The sequence below is a fragment of the Nycticebus coucang genome, chromosome 12 (genome assembly GCF_027406575.1).
Source record: "Nycticebus coucang isolate mNycCou1 chromosome 12, mNycCou1.pri, whole genome shotgun sequence".
NCBI lineage: Eukaryota > Metazoa > Chordata > Mammalia > Primates > Lorisidae > Nycticebus > Nycticebus coucang.
Genome location: NC_069791.1, coordinates 71,795,200 through 71,808,845, shown reverse-complemented (window position 1 = coordinate 71,808,845; position 13,646 = coordinate 71,795,200).

The window sequence follows — 13,646 nt, the reverse complement described above, 5'->3', positions numbered from 1 at the left end:
ACGTGTGCCCTGCCTCCCTTCCCAAGAAAGCTCATAGGTGGCCCAGGCTCTGGTTAGTGTGGGCCTCTGCTCATCTGAGCGGACGCACTGGAATGGCGTCTGTTGAAGGGACACCCACCTCAGCAGGAGGTGCCAGCCTGGGGCCCACCCAATTTGTCCTACTCCTTTCCCCAGCATCTGCACTGCCAACAATCCTCATCCTTCTTGCTATTCAAATCCACAGTGGCTTTGAGGTCCTCAGTGACTTGAGGGCATGATAGAGTCACACACATCCAATGGGGTAGAAGCCGAGGTTGGAGCTGAGTGAGACTCTGCTAAACATGGTTTGGGCCCCAAGACACCCAGACTGCCTGCTGGGGAAGGGGGCTGAGTGATGGCAGTGGCTGGGGAGCCCTGGAGTGGGAGCTGGGCTTTGGGCAGTGACCACTCAGCTCTTCCCGGATCAGAATTTGGTTATCCCACTAAATCTGTATGACTGTTCCGAAGTGGCTTTTCTGCCCCAGACTCAGACTCCTCATGTGGAAATGGGAAAAAAAAAACATGGCTCTGGCCCAGGTGCTCAGAGAAAGGGGGGTTAGGCCATAGGCTTATAGGGGAAAGGCTTCCATACCTCAGTTTCTTGCGTTGGAACACCTGTGCCTTCTTTTCCCTTGGCAGCTGCAAACCCCTGTATGGGTAAAGGGGATTCTCACAGGTGACCTGCCCTATTCACACAAGCCAATGGGGCACACATTGCCCAGAGCAGGAATAGAGTGAGAAAGATGCAGGGTGGGTGGGGTGGGGTGTGTCCCAGGCCCCAGAGGGCTGCTGGGAGTGTGGCTTGGCCTCATGCCCAGGACTGCTGGCCGGAGCTGAAGGCAGGGCCTGCGTGCACAGTGGGTACCAGCACAGGGGCTACAGCTGGAGAGCTCAGTCTCCATTCGGGCCCCTCCACATCCTAGGCTGTGTAGATGTGGCCAGTTACTTTTTTGTGACTCCATTTTATCCTCTGTACAAGAGGCAATAGCAGTGTCACCCCCTCCTTGAGTTGCATGAGGACTACGTTTTACTGTATGCACTACAAACTGGGTCAATGTTTCTACAAACTGCTGACCCAAAGGGTGGCAGGAAGGCCTGCAGCCAATAGTGGGGAAGGACTCTGTGTTCCATGCTCCTGGGAGCTGTGTATTATCCTCCGTGCCCTGAGTTACCATTGTGGGTAGCTGTGGGACTCCCCGGGACCCCAGATGCTGAGGCATCAGTGTCCCACTCTGACACAGTTGGCCGGTGGAAGCAGATTTGGACCATTTGATGTTTGACTCAGGGCTGTCGTGCGGGCTTTTATCAGAATAAACAGGTTTTGTTGTGTATTTCACAATCTTAGCATCTTTAATTTATCACACAACAAATTGGAGAGGATTTAGCATGTATTTAATTAATTTGATGAAAATAGTTCAACAACTGTAAATAAGGCTGAGGAAACACACTAGGAAGCAGCACGTGGCTTCTCCAGGTTTCTCCCAAGAGCTGCAGCCTGAGATTGTGCTGATGTGGCTGAGCTGACACTTCAGGACGGGGAGAGGTGGCATAGCACTGGTGTCTGGCCTGACACAATGTGGGTGAAGAAGAACTGGGAACCTGGGGACCTGATCAGGGCTGAGCCACAGCCCCACTGCAAGTCTGAGCTTTTTGCAAGATCCCCAAAGGGTGGGAACCTCTGCCCTACTCATGCTCAGGGTACTCCTGAGGCTTTCCAGAAGCAATGGAGGAAAGCTGCTTTTGCAGCTGGAAATCCTTGGACATAACACAGGAGGCCGGTGTTACCTGCTCAGTTTGGTCAACTCCTATTTGTCCTTCAAAGTGAACTTCAACTGCAAGTAACAGAACCCTCTGCCCCCAAATAGTGGCTTAACCAAGATGGGGGCTTAGCACATAACTAGCAGTCCAAGATAGGAGATTTATAGTCCTGGGATGCTTTCAGCATCCCTTGTTCCGTTTCTCCTCTTCACTATCCTCGGTACTTTTTTTCCAGGTTCAAAGTCTCCTCCTGGGCTTTATACAGCTGCTGCTACTTCAGCCATCACATCCATGTCCTCAGCAGCACAAAAGGGAAAGGGAAGTGCAAAAAGGATGCAAGCCATTTGGGTTTGTACCTCCTAGAAATAGCACTTAATGCCTTTTACATGTCAGGGGCAAGAATTTAGCCTCTTTATCTTCAAAAGGAGATTGAAAAATATAACATCTTATTGGGCACATTGACAGACCTGACAAAATCAGGGTGCTGTTAGGAAGGAATGAAAGGAGAAATACTGAGTGGTCAGTGGCAGGATCCCGCCCACCTTCCCGAAGTCTAGGTTGGGAAGGAGACTGCTGGGTTCCACTGGTCCCCTGGACTGGCCTCCCTCCCGTCTGCTGAGAGGGGTGGGAGCTTGGCTTGTTGGGACAGGAGCTGTGTCTGTCCCCCAGGGGTTTCCAACATAACCTGGCCCAGGAGAGAGCCAGCGAGTGAGTGAACGGCTCCTTCTTATTATCAGTCACAGCAGGTTGGAGAGGCAGGAGAGTGTGGCACTTCGCAGGCGCCTGGATGTCTGAGTTTGAATGACGTACCCCCCTCCCCCCTCACACCATTTACTGGGTGACTTCAGTGTTGCCAGGGCTCTGGCCTGTTGGGAAACACATAAGGAGGGCAGAGATCCAGGAAAAGGAAGTGAAGGAGCTTCTCCAAGAGGACATGAGCCTGAGCCCACAGGGGCAAATCTTGGTGGGGGCCCTGTCCTCTCCCACCCAGACACCCCTCCCTGAACTGTCTCCCTGGGCTGCAGCAGGGGCTCTTGTGGCCACCCTGTGCCTGCCCTCCAGGCCTGCACTGTCGACTCCCTTCCCTCCAGCCTCAAGGCCACAAAGCAGCAACTAACTCCACAAAGTGCCACCAACTCATCTTGTTTTAAAAACAGAAGTCCCTCCTCCTAGGAAACCAGGGCGGTTGGTACCCTCCCACACTTTCTTCTGCCTAAAGCAGAGGAAGAGAGAAAAGCCACATGGCTTGGAAAGCCTGTCTCTCCTTTTCTTGATGGGGAAGCATCCCTCTGCCTTCTAGTCCAGCCCCTGGGCATCCCTGACCCCAGCTGAGTCCAGTCTCCCCTCCCCTAAGCTGTTCCTTTTGTAAAAAAAAAAAGTTTTATTGAGATATAATTGACACGCAATAAACTGCATGTATTTAAAGTACATAGTTTGGTAAGTTTGACACCCACTAAAAACATCACCACGATGGAGAATTTAGAATCTAGATTCTAGATTGCAAGCACGTCCGTCACCCCCAGAAAATTCCCCTTGCCCCTTAGGAACCCCTCCCTCCTGCCCTCCTTTCCCGCCCACCCTCACCCCCAACCCCCAGTCCTGGAAACAGCCTGCTTTCTGTCACTAGAGATTTGTTTGCATTTTCTAGAATTTTATATAAATGGATTAATACAATATATACTATTTTTTTTTTTTTTTGTAGAGACAGAGTCTCACTTTATGGCCCTTGGTAGAGTGCAGTGGCCCCACACAGCTCACAGCAACCTCCAACTCCTGGGCTCAAGCGATTCTCCTGCCTCAGCCTCTCGAGCAGCTGGGACTACAGGCGCCCGCCACAACGCCCGGCCATTTTCTGGTTGCAGTTTGGCCGGGGCCGGGTTTGAACCCGCCACCCTCGGTATATGGGGCCGGCGCCCCACCGACTGAGCCACAGGCGCCACCCAATATATACTATTTTCAATAAGTTTTTATATTTTAGAACAGTTTTAGATTTATAGAAAAGTTACAAAGATAGTGGACTTCCCACATCCAGCTTCCCCTCTTATTAGGATCTTACATTAGTATGGTAAGTTTGTCATGCTTAATGTTGATATGTTATTATTAATTGAGGTTCATATAGGTGTTCCCCCTTCATGCGGGAAATATGTTCCAAGACCCCCAAGGGATGCCTGAAACCTTGCATGGTATGGAACTTTTTATAAGCATCTTTTCCTATGCATACATAACCCATACAGTGTGGATATACTGGACAAAGGAATAATTCATGTCCCAGGTGAGATGGCACTTCATGCTACTCAGAGTGGTGTGTCATTTTAAGACTTATGAATTGTTTATTTCTGTAATTTTCCATTTAATATTTTTGGACCACTGTTGACCATGAGTAACTGAAACTGTGGCTAAGGGGGAACTACTATACTTCATTCAGATTTGCTAACTTTTTGCCAAATATCCTTTCCAGGATCAGGACAGCACATTTAGTCGTCACATCTCATTAGGCTCCTCTCGGCTGTGACTGTTTCTCAGACTTGTCTCGCTTGGGGTGACCTTGATAGTGTAAGGCACACTGGTCAGATATTTTGTGGAATATCCTTCAGTTGGTATTTCTCTGGTGTTTTTCAGATGATAAGACTGGGCTTATGGGTTTTGAAGACCACAGAAGTAAAGTGCCCTTCTCAGCACGTCATAGCAACATGGTTCATCCCTGTTGATGTTGACCTTGACCACCTGGCTGAGGTGTGTTCATCAGGTTTCCCCACTGTAAAGTTACTCCTTGTCGCCCTTTCCATCCTGTCTGTTTGGAAGGAGGGCACCAAGAGCAGACCATACTTAAGAAGTCATGTCCCCCTCCATGGGGGCAGAGTATATACATCAGTTACTTGGAATTATTCTGCACAGGAGATTTGTGTCTTCTCTTCCATCCTTTCATTTATTCATTCCAGGTTAGGACAGACCTGAGTTCAAATACTGAGATCTTCACTTACTGAGCATGTGGATATGTAGAAAAATTGCTAAGCTTCTCCGACCCTCAACTGCCTCATCTGAAAAATGGGAAAGTAGCACTTATTTTGAGAGTTCTGCTGTAAGGATTCGTGATATTAGTGCACATCTGACAGATAGCAGGCCCCCAATTCAGGGTGGCTGATCTGGTGATTGTCAGGGTAGGGAACTGTAATCATGGGGGGCTTCTTACGGGGGTCTTTGGGTCCTGGAGGATGGAAGCATTTGGAGAGTGAGGCACGTGGAGGAGAGTGGGGGTCTGCAGGTGGGAATGGACAAGGTGTATCAGGGCAATGAGGTTGGGCTTCCCAGGGTGGCTGCAGGGCAGGACTACTGTAGACACAGGACCACAGAGGGGATCTAGATACCTCCAGACCTGGGTAGGGGCCCCAGAATGGCATGAGGGGGTCAGAAAACATGGTGAGGATTGGATGCAGGAGGGAGGATAAGGGTGGAGCAGATGCCTCCAAATCCTTAATCTGGAGGGGCCAGCAGTGTGAGGGTACCCTTCCTTGAGGGGTCTATGATAGATCAGAGCCCTGTTATGAACTGAATTGTGTCCTCCTAAAATATGTGCACTGAAGTCCTGACTCCCAATATGGCTGTGTTTGGGGAACGGGCTGTTAGAGAGCTGAATGTAAGGCTGAATGAAGTCGGAAGTCGTAACAGTAGAGCCCTGATAGGGCAGGACTAGTGTCCTTATAAGAGGAAGAGACACCAGGGATGCACAGAAACTGTGAGGACCTACTGAGTCGGCCACGGGGAGAGGCCTCAGCAGCAGTCAACCTGCTGGCACCGTGATCTTGGACTCCCAGGTGCCCAGAACCATGAGAAAATGAATTTCTATTGTTTAAGTCACCTGGTCTGAGGTGTTTCGTCACAGCAGCCTAAGCTGACCAGTACAGGACCCGAGAGAGGTGAAAACCTCCCTGGGAGGAGCAGGTCCTCAGCTCTGTATGCCAGGAGTCTGAGTGGGATCTGGGTGGGACATTGCTATGAGTTCTTAGGAGTGGGATCTGGGTGGGACATTGCTAAGAGTTCTTAGGAAGCCCGGATGGGAACATGAGACGGGGAGGAGTGGAGGGGCAGGGTACATTCGCAGTCAGGTTGTAACCAGTTGTGACAGAGCTGAGGGCAGTGGAAGAGCGCCAGGAGGGAAGGGGAGAGCAGGGGAGTCAGGTGTGGCCGAGCCCCACCAACCCTGCCTGTGACTGCATTTAAGCCCTCCCTCCTTGGGCCTCAGTTTCCCATTATAAGGACCAGTGGGATGGACCAAAGGGTCAGCTGGGTCACCAAGGGCACTTTGCAGTTCTTGCTGGGTGGTAGAATCCCTCCTGATGCCAGCCCCTGACTTCAAGGAAGCCCCTGAGATTAGCACCATGAATGCCAGGACCTGTCCCCCAGCCTGTGATGAGGGACCTGAACAAGACAATGCTTGGGGCATGTGTGTGCCTGTGAGTGTGTATTTGTGAGGGGGAGTGTGTATCTCCATGTGAGTGTCTCTGAGTGTGTCTGTGCCTGTCCGTGTGTGTGCCTGCACATGTGTGTTGAGTATAAAATTCTCATAGTAGGTGCCAGAACACAGTAGATCACTTCCTTTGTGAAACGTTGATTCCAACTGTTCCCAAGCACTATATGACCTCAGGAAGCTGGGCTATGTCTATACATTTGAGTGTTACGAGACTTGCTTCTGTGGCTGGGGTCCTTTATAGTTGACAAGGAACTTTCCCTCTGGTCAGGGAAGCAGGAACTGGCTGGTGGTGATGCAAATCAGAGCAGGCGGTGATGAACCTGCATCTCCATTTGGATCTGCTTGGGCTGCTGGATCCTGGCTCAGGCCCCGACTGGCTCACCTGGAGCTGATGGGACATGGAGACACGGGCACAGGAGAAGTCAGAGCTGATCCGGGCTCCCTGCTGTGGAAGGTTGGATGGATGGTTGGTGGGAAAGGACCATGAAGGTCAGTGTGGGTATGTGGAGGGAGCAGCTCCAAGTCCAACTGGGGTCCACCTGGTGCCTGCAAGGTGGGGCTGCCCATCGGGGGGATATTGAGGAGCGGGGATCCTGAGGGCCTTGTCTAGCAACCTCCAGGCTTTAAAGCAGATTCTGTGGGCCCAGGGAGGGGAGGGCAGTGCAGTGATGACCACCTCAGAGCCTGAACCAGCCTGGGTTGCAACCCTACTAACTGGGTGATCCTGGGCAGTCACTTGGTCTCTTCTGAGGTTCAGTGTCCTCATCTGTACCTGGGACCCTAATTGACTACCTTCTATCTAGGGTCATGAGGAGGATAAAATGAGCCAGCTGGGAAGCCCGAGGAGAGCAGAAGTGTGTGTTCCTTGTCCAGTCATGTCTCCAGAACATCCAGGGTCACACAGGAGGCACTCACAGATATTTGTGAGATGTGTGAGAAGGGAGGCATGGGGCTGACTTCCTTTGTCTCTTTTTCGAGGTTATATCCTATAGAGGACATTGGGCGTTTCTGAGTTGGAAGGACCCTCCGGGCTGGTCTGTCAATTCTGCACTCCTGCTAGGCAAGGTGGGGGGCTCTCCAGCCAAAGGGGGCTCCTGCTCCTGTCTCTGCAAACTCCTCACACTTGGGGCTGGGGTGGGGGACCTCCAACCCCCATGCGCTCCCATGCTCTGACTCGCGCAGGCTCCTGAGCCCACCCAGAGCGTCTTGCCCACCTGTGGGTCCTGCACCCGGGCAGGGCTTGCCCTTAACTGCTTGCTCTTGGCAGATGGACCTTCCTGTTTCTAAGAAAACTGGCTTTAATTGGTGATTATATCATGTCTTTATATAGCAGCTTTCATCCAGGTGCCCACAGCACTCAGCTCATTAGACAAGATCCTTAGAAGGTACCGGGACTTCAAACAGTCCCTTGGCTCATGTGGGTGTCTGGCAGGCTCCCCACAGCATGAAGGCCAAGTAGGAGCGTGAACATGACCTTGGAGGCTTCCCTACAAACTCCCAGTGTGCCCAGCCAGCCCTGTGGGGGAGGGTAGGGCAGAGGGAGGAGCAGGACGTCTTCCTGTTCTCCCCTCTGGCCTGCAGTCCCCCCACGTCCCTCTGTCTGAGATATCCTGACCTTGGGCACCACCATCCTGTCCTGAGAAAGGAATCCTGTCCTTTTGCCTAAATCAGACACAGTATAAGTGGTGGCCCAAAGGGATCTTCAGTTCCCCCTCCAACTTCCATGGATGCTCACCCCTCATCAGCCACCTGAAGTAGACAGTATAAATCAGGACATTTGTTACAAATATAACTTTGATGAGCATGTCAAAGCCCCATCTTCCAATGTAGATTGTTGTTCCTAACATTTTCTCCCCTCTTCTGACCCCATGCCCTCTGGAGCTTTGCTGGGGTACAAAGATGGATTTCCCAGGAAAAGCTCAGGACCCTAGGGAGAGAACTGCAGGGACCACCCTTATGAAGACACGAGCCAAGCACATCTCACCAAAGTGAGCATATTCCCACCATTCCTTTTTCGGAGGCAACACAGGCCAATTTTAAATCAAGGTGAACTTGTTTCCCCCGTCAGCACAGCTTTAGTCTTGCCCCCTTGGAACAACTCTCTAGGGTGAAGGGATCTTTTCTTCCCTGCATGGACGGACTCAGCTCAAATGAAATTGATTTTGATTCTAAATCTAGGTCTAATGAAAGGTGGAGGAGGTTTCAGTTCCTCCTCACATTAAAAAAAATAGAATCCTGTGTAACATTTTGTCACCTGCTATTTCTACTTATTGTAATGGGACTGTCTTTTTATATCATAAATTTTTACCCAGAATAATAATTTTTAACTACAATACAGTATTTCATCCCGTGAATTTGACATCATATAACTTATCCCAGTACTCAGTTGTTATTGATGAAGGCATGGGAAACACCAAACAGCAAAAAAAAATTGGGAAATTGACTATGTTAAAATCGAGAACTTCTTTTACTCATGAAACCCCGTACTAAGGAAAGTAAAAGAAAAGATAAGCTATACACCGAAAGAAAAATGGCAACACAGGCTCAATATTAAGAATAAAGAAGGAATCCCTATAACTCAGTAAGAAGAAAATACCATAGCAAAATAGTCAAAAGACCAATCAGGCGTTTCAAGAGTTAAAATAAGCTCAATAAACATAAGGGGACATGCCCAACCTCATTAGTAATCAGTTAAACCCGAATCAAGATCCCCCTGGGTGTTAGTTAGATCCCCCTAGGGGCTACTGTAAGGAAGTACTGGCTAGTGGCTTCAACAAGAGGAATTGAGTCCTCATAGTTCTGGAGGCTGAGTCCAAAATCAAGGTGTAGTTTCCTTGCAGGAGCTGCGAAGGAGAATCGCTCCATGCCTCTCCCGCCTTCTCTTTCTGTCTCTCTGTCTCTCAGCTTCTGTTGGCTTGTAGGTGGTTTCTCTCTGAATCTTCACACCATCTGTCCTCTGTGTGTATGTCTGGGCCCCAATTCCTCTTTTATATAAGGACTTCAGTTGTTTTGGATCAGGGTTGTCTCTCCCTATGGACCTCATCTTAACTTGATTGATTCTGTAATGACCCTACCCCCAAATAAGGTCACCTTCTAAGGTGGGGAGCGATAGTTAGGACTCCGACATATCCTTTTTGAGGGAAGACACAATTCTACCCATTATATCATGAGATATGAATTAAATTCCTTGAATTGGTAAGAATTACAAGTCTGACAGCAGGTGTTGGAAAGGGTAAGACCAGCAGGGTCTCTCTGTCTAGGAGCACCAGCCAGGCGGGGAGGCTTTCCCACCAGGTGGGGACATATCTGGCCACAGCAAGGTTAAGCCTTTGAGGCCTTTTGAGGCTCAAGGATGTCATGGCAGTACTTGGAGTTTTAGACCTTATAATACAACAAAGCCAAGCTCAAAGCTTGGAACAGGGATGGCAAAAGTGTTGATCTGGTAGGCTTGAAAAGTTCCATACTTCAGTTTTCCTTGTTTACTAAAACAGTCATGCACCTTATAAGGAACATTGGTGGATGACAGACTGAATCTATGATGGCGGTCCCATAAGATTATAATGGCGCTGAAAAATCCCTAACCCCCAGGGTCATAACATTACCACATAATGCATTACTCATGCTTGCAGTGACGCTGCTGTAAACAATCCTACTGTGTTTCCAGGCATATAAAAGTCTAGCACATACAATTATCTGTAGTGTGAAATATTCGATAATGACAATAAATGACTATGTTACTGGTTTACATATTTACTGTACTTTTTATTGTGATTTTAGAGTGCATTCCTTCTACTCACGTGTAAAAAAAAGTTAACTATATAACAGTCTCAGACAGGTCCTTCTGAAGTTATCCAGAAGGCACTGTTATCACAGGAGATGACAGCTCCATGTGGGTTATTATCCCTGAAGACCTTCCAGTGGGACAAGATGTGAAGTGAAAGACAGTAATAGTGATGATCCTGACCCTGGGTAGGCCTAGGCTAATGTGTTTGTTTATGTCTTATTTTTTAATAAAAAAAATTTAAAAAGAAAAAAATTAAAAACAGAAAAAAGCTGAGAAAATAAGGATATATAGAAAGAAAATATTTTTATCCAGCTATACGATGTGTTTGTGTTTTTAATTAAATGTTATTACAAAAGAGTCAAAAAGTTAAAAGTAATCGAAGGGTTTATAAAGCAGAAAAGTTTCAATAAGCTAAGGGTAATTTATTCTTGAAGAAAGAAACATATTTTTGTGAATTTAGTGTCATTTAAGTGTACAGCGTTTATGAAGTCTATAGCAGAGTACAGTAATGCCCTAGGCCTTCACATTCACTCAGCACTCACTCCCTGACTCATCTGGGGCACCTCGCAGTCCTGCAAGGTCCTTTCATGGTAAGTTCGCTACATAAGTATGTCATTTTTTTATCTTTTGTATTATATTTTTACCGTATTTTTTCTATGTTTAGATATGTTCAGATTCAAGAATACCATTGTGTTAGAGTTGCCTCAACTATTCATGATGGTTTGTAGCCTTGGGAAAAACAGGCTGTATCATTATAGTCTGTGTAAAGTGGGTTATACCACCTAGGTTTGTGCCAATACACTCTGTAAAGTTCATACAACAATTGAAATCACCCAATGGAATCACCCATTATGCACTTCTCAGAATGTGTCCTAATCATTAAGTGACATATGACTGTATAATGCTATAGACAAATCAGGAAAATTTAGCTACCCCCTTATGTTAAGTTTAAAAATAAGCAAAACTCAACTATATATTATTTAGGTGTCCACACATATGTCATAAAATAAGCGAGAAAATAATCAATACAAATTCAAGATAGCTGTTACTTGGTTTTTGGAGGGCAAGTAGATAATAGGAAAGTATAAGTGATGTGAGTTTATTGGTGATGTTCTAGTCCTTGGGTTGGATGGTGGGTTTATAGACCTTCATTATATCTATCAATCAAATAAATAGAGGGGGGAAAAGGCCAACCATGGGTGAATGACAGGGTATCCCGTGAACCAAAATTCACAAGTATTCTAATTTTCTAAATATGAGGTCCCAGAAATTCTGCTAGGTCATCTGCTGACTAAAGGCACCAACACAACTCAGATATGTGAGGGTGGGTCTGTGCTGTCTCCCAAGCTCCTAGAATCTCTCCTTCTGTATATCTGCTCTCTCCCAAGGCAGGCCCAGACTGTACTAAGAACTCCACGATGGGACCCACCCAGAAGAGAGGGAATCCTTATCACACTTCACACAGAACACCATCTTTCTGGGAATGCAGACCAAGACGGTTCAGCTGGGTTGATGGTCCTGTGCTTCCAGGACACCTATCTTTTTGATCGAGGCAAGGAACTGAGAAACTGTGCCTTGAAGAAGGTTTACCATGTACAGCCATCCAGGTTGTGCACTGCTCAACTTCAGAGGCCATCCTTTCCATTACAGTTTAAGTTCTAAGTTGTCGCAGAGTCTGTGTGAGAGACCCCCCTGGAGCTATGTAAAGCATATCTTGTACAAACACCCATGGAGGCCTAGCTTCAGAAGATGACTCCAAAGTTGAAGGATTAAAGACTGAAACATGAAGGTTACTGAAACATGAGGGTTACTATGGGCCACGTCCAAGGAACCTTGGTCTTCTGCAGCAGCACCATTTAGAATCACTGGACACCTGTGACTCTAGAGCAAGAGGGACTGGCCAGATTGAGGTGTAGAGCAAGACAGAGGCCAAGAGAGGAACCCAGGAGCTCAAGCAAGGACGGGGCAGATAAATCCTTAGCCCGGCCGAAAAGGAGGCTTTTACAGACCCCTTAGCCTCCTCTCCTGCCGTTCCTTCTGTCAGCAGCTAGGGCTCTGCACAAATATTCCTTGAAAGTGACAGGTTGTGACCACTCCTGTGCCTTCATGGTTAGGTAGCCTTAGCCTGTAACATCCTCTTTCTACCCTTCTGACTTGGCCAACTGCTACACTGATGTCACCTCCCCTTGGAAGTTTCACCTCCTCTAAGGGGACAGAGGGAGAGAATGAGGAAGAGAGAGAGGAGGAGGAAAGAGAGAGGAAGAGAACTCATCTTCTAGTAGCTTTTTAAGGGAGGATCTATGGGAGTTAAGTATTTTAGAACTTTCACAGCTGAAATGTCCTTCATTCTCCCCTCACACTTTAGTGATTGGCTGGGGTATAGAATTCTGGCTTGGAAATCATTCTTCCTCTGATTTTAGAAGGCATCATTCCATTGTCTTCCTGCCTTGTGTTGCTGAGACAAGTCCGAAGCTGCTCTAATTTTTGAACAGAGACTTCCTTTTACTCTCCTCAGCGTGCCCAGTGTGGGACCTGGCCAAGTGAACAAAACCAGCTCAGAGACCTAGGCCACAAATGCTGTTGCCACAGCAGCACCACTGCATGCTGGGCCTGTGCTGGGGCTGGGGTGTGAGAAGGAAGCAAATGTGGTTAGTGTTCCTTAGGAGTTCCACCCACGTGTGTGCTGGGACCATGTGGCCTTGACCTTGGGGTGGAGGGGACCTTATCAGGGACAGCCATGTCCTCTGCCATGGTTGGTCGCCCCTGTTTCTGAGCACCAGTGTGTTCCAGACACGGTGTGCTAATACCCACGACAAATGTGCACAGGGGACAGAGAAGAGACTGAGCCTTTGGGGAAATGATGCAGGTGAGAGCACACAGCCAAGAGGCCCAGCAGAACTTGAACCTGGAGCCATCAGATTGCAAATCCAGGCTCTCATATTCCCATAGCCCCAGCGACTGGAGAGTGGCCTGTGGCTGTGCAGCTGTTCCTCTGCAGATCCGCCCTCCAGGCTGGGTGCTGGGGAGGGATGTGCTCAGCAGGGCACCTAGTCTCCACCATCCCCCACTCTGGGTCCCCCCTCTTGTGGGTGTGGGTGGGGGGACTGGCTCAGAGATCACCCTGGAGGGGTGTTGGGGTCAGACTGAGGTGATAGCCGGGGAAGGCAGGCTCACATCTGGGGTGTGGTGGGTAGGGGGTTAACAGATGGCTCACCTCTCCATCTCCTCTTCTGACTGACCCCACCCAGAGCCTGTCCAGGCTATAACTGCTGGGATGCAGCATGACATAATTATAGTTTATCCTGATGCTGCTGGCCCAGCTCACAGGGGAGGGGGTGAGGCATTTCCAAGCAGCACAAAGCCCCCATTAACATAGCAAATTGGGCCTGTTTGGCAGCCTCCAGGCTGCTCTGAGGGCCTGAGTCCAGGCACCACGTGAGACCCTGCTTGTTTCAGGGATGCCCTGAGCCTGGAGGGCCCATCCTGATGGATCTCCAGGCTGTCTAGCTCCCAAGTGTACTTTTGGGGGTGGGGTGGTTGGGGTCCTGGCTGGAAACTTGTGGGTGGCACCTTGAATAAGCAGTTCACTACTCCAGGCCTTGTTCCCTCAGCTATCCA